Source organism: Fistularia commersonii, chromosome 18 (genome assembly GCF_037954325.1).
Source record: "Fistularia commersonii isolate RoL2024-O1a breed Wild chromosome 18, RoL_Fcom_v1.0, whole genome shotgun sequence".
In the NCBI taxonomy this organism is placed as follows: Eukaryota; Metazoa; Chordata; class Actinopteri; order Syngnathiformes; family Fistulariidae; genus Fistularia; species Fistularia commersonii.
This window is the reverse complement of record NC_141301.1, coordinates 16,128,407-16,131,774: the sequence shown is the minus strand read 5'-3', so window position 1 is coordinate 16,131,774 and position 3,368 is coordinate 16,128,407. Positions and strand designations below refer to the sequence as shown.

Sequence of the window (3,368 nt, the reverse complement as noted above, 5' to 3'; positions counted from 1 at the left end):
TAATAGAAATGAATGACAACAGCGCTTTGTTAAAATGTGCCTTTTTTAAGGAACTGCAGTGTTTGATTTCCTTCGAGGTCTAAATGAAGCAGCGACTCTTATCAACAGAAGTATTTGTGCACATTTCGATACCTCCCATTATCTGTGGAGGGCGAAGGGCACGAGGCGGGACGAGCACATTATATTTGGCTTCACGACAAATTCGGTGCGTCTTTCAGGGTGATATCCTGGTCGGCGTCTCGGTGGTCTTGCGCTCTGCGTTGGGTTATTTCATCACACCATGCGCGTGACGACGGCCTGTCCAGATCTTTTGTTCCGCTAGCGAGACCTCCGTGAACGCGAAGTGACGTGTGCAGGAGCCATCTTTAATGCTCGCTTAGCACGGCTGCTAACAGCATCTGTGAATCGGCGTTTGAAACCGCCGGTTGTCGTCCCTTCTCCAGCAGACACACCTTCTAGGCACCAATCAGCACGTGCAAATGGAGATTTCACGCTGGTGCGGTGAGGTAACCGGTGCGCACCAGCTGCGTTGGCCTCACGTCCAGCCGCCGCCCTGTCAGCGGGCTTCCCCTCCGCACCGCTCATTAACCGCCGCAGGATCCGGTGAGCGCCGGCGTCCTTCAACACACCGCAATGGGCCTCCAACACATCCCAGGATTATTGATCAGCGACGGAATATTAGACCCCTCGACTCAGTGTGGTGCTAGTCATTGTCCAGGTGGTCCTTCAGGAGCAGGAACTTATCATCCATTCATCATCACCCCATCTGCTGCAGTCACGCTCGCAAGGGGGCGGAGCCTATCCCGGCCGTCACCGGACGAGCAGCGAGGTTCACCCTGGACCGTGGATTCCGCGGCCAAATGTAGAGACATCCGGCCAGTCACCCTCTCACTCACAGGTCTGGATGAACCTCCTGCATGTGTTCGGACTGCGGGAGGAGCCCTGAGGAACCCCATGCAGATACGGGGAGAACATGGAGACTCCAGGCAGGAAGGCCCCCGGTGGGAATCCAACCTTCTGGCTGTGAGGAGCAGGAACCGGCCGCTGCGCCTCCAGGCACTGGTTATGCACCTTGAGATGCTTCAGGACCACCCACGGATGACGGGACTGACCCTTGTTCTGTAAGTATCTCCAACATGTTGTCCGTGAAAGAGACCAGGACTGGTCCATCAGCAGGAGACCCGTTTTAATAATTCACCTCAAACCGTGGCTCTCACAGCTCGTCCGAAGGGATCTCCTGGCGGTCCTGGATCTCCTCGGCCGTGACCTCGAGCTGGGCCCGGACGGATGCGCGGAGAAGGTGTCCGTGCGTCCCGAGTTCTCCCGGCTCAGGTAACCATCTCCGCGGTCGGCTCTCGTCTCCGCGTCCAAAACCTCCGAACATCTTTTTCAAAAAATCTGGAATTATTCAGGACGCTGACGTTAGATTGACTCGTCTCTCATCTGGAGGAAGCGGCGGCCTCCTAACAAGCCCTCTTCCTCTTTTTTTTTTCCCCCTTCTCCCGCTCCTCTCCTCCACCTCCTCACCTTCAGCCACTTCCCTCCTCCTAAAAACAAATCCCGATTCCTGGGAAGGTCTCGGTAGAGTGGAATAAGATTAAGTCATGGACAAGTGTTGAGGGAAAACACTGACCTCCTCCCCTCCCTTCTGCTCTGTCTTTTATTTTTCAGTCTCTCTTCCTTGGCGCCCTCCTCCTCCCCTCGGCACTCCTTTCTTCTCTCTCCTTCTCTTCGGCGAACCCCCAGCCCTGCGGATTGTAATAATAGTAATAAGGATAATAACAGCGATGGGCCCGGTGATGGTGATGTAAAGAAACATAATATTACAATAACAAACACACTCTCCAACCAATGGCCATCGTTTGACCTCCTATGATGTGTGCGTGCGTGTGAGTGTGTGTGTGTGTGTGCGTACACACTCTTCGGCTTCTGAAACCGGGGGGGGGGGGGGGTTGTGTGTGTGTGAGAGCGTGGAGAAAGAAGACACAGCGAGACGGGGAGGGAGTTTGTTGGCACGCCGTGCATACGGTCACTTCCTCTCCAGTTTAAACAGAGCAGGCTGTGCTGGCAACCTCCGCTCCAAATGGTTTGCATCATGTTAAAAAACCCCTCTGCCACCACCCCTCCCTCCTTCCCCCGCACACACACACACACACACACACACACATGCAGACTCTTTGTATTTTCTCCATAAATCATCAAAATCTCAAAGTTTATGTGCTCGGAAAAGACGGGCACAAGAGCGGCTGTAAAACGGCTGGAGGATCTCCTTCCACTTCAAACCGCCTCCTTCGCCGGCGGCCCCGACCCTCCTCCCGCACCTTCTCCCTCCTCGCCTTCCCGACCCGAACCGGCGCTCCAGAAGGACCCGGCGACCCCCCCCGACTCCTCCGGGACGGTCGCCGTGCCAACACCCCCCCCGGTAAAGCGCTCAGCGGCGATAAATTCAACCACCGACGAGAATTTGGTGATAGATGAAGAATCCAACTGGGCACGGAGAGCGAGGCGCGGCGTGAGCGGCCGAGCAGACGCCGCCGGCCGTTCATCACCGCGGCGATGACAGGCGGCAGTAAAAAGCACCTCAGACTGTCCTACCAGGTGTAAATATGTTTGGGTTTCCTCCTTGAGTAAACACCTCCGCCGAGCGCTGCCAGGTGATCCCATCAACACGGAGGTCTTCTCAGAGGGACGGACGGATGACGGCCGGACGGAAACTTCCGGAGACGGTGTGATTTCCAAGCACATCCGACCAGCAACTTCAACCCCGTACGCTGCCTCCTGATTGGTTAGAAGAGAGGGATTGAGATTGGCTGTGGTGCCGAGGTCAGAACTTGGACCGTGCACCCAACCAGAAGGTCCCTGGTTGGGTTCCCGCCGGAGGCCTGTGTGGAGTCTCCACGTTCTCCTCGTGTCTGCGTGGGGTTCCTCAGGGTTCTCCACATGCAGGAGCTTCATGGAGAGCCTGCATGGAGAGCCCACGTCTGCTCCAGGCGTGTGGATGTGAGGCCCCTGCGATGGACTGATCCAGTTCCAACCCGCTGACCGCTGGAAGAACCTGGCTGCAGGACGACGTCTGAGAATCAATCAATCGGTGAATCAATCAATGAATCAATGAATGGTGGTGGTGTTTCGGGGTCGGCAACCTGATGCTCTTTGACCCCTCTGATGCGGCTACCTGTGGATTTTGAAAATAATCAACAAGTATTTAACTAAAATGTATTTTACTTCAGTTTGTTCATTTTAGGATGTCATTTTAGATTTGAAGATGATGGTGTAAAACGTTTGAAAATATTTTTGTGGATCTTAATAAGCGACCGCTCGCAGGGAGAGGACGGCACGTCTGTTTTGCTGCCGGTGGATTGTTTACA

The 3,368-nt window shown here is 54.9% G+C and overlaps 1 long non-coding RNA gene across 1 annotated transcript; it reads left to right on the top strand.

The window, feature by feature from the left end:
• Nucleotides 1–978: 978 nt before the first annotated feature.
• Nucleotides 979–1,769, top strand: LOC147224587 (uncharacterized). Its single transcript, XR_015107467.1, has 3 exons — nt 979–1,121; nt 1,220–1,332; nt 1,672–1,769. It is a non-coding gene; the product is annotated as an uncharacterized LOC147224587 (long non-coding RNA).
• Nucleotides 1,770–3,368: the final 1,599 nt, after the last annotated feature.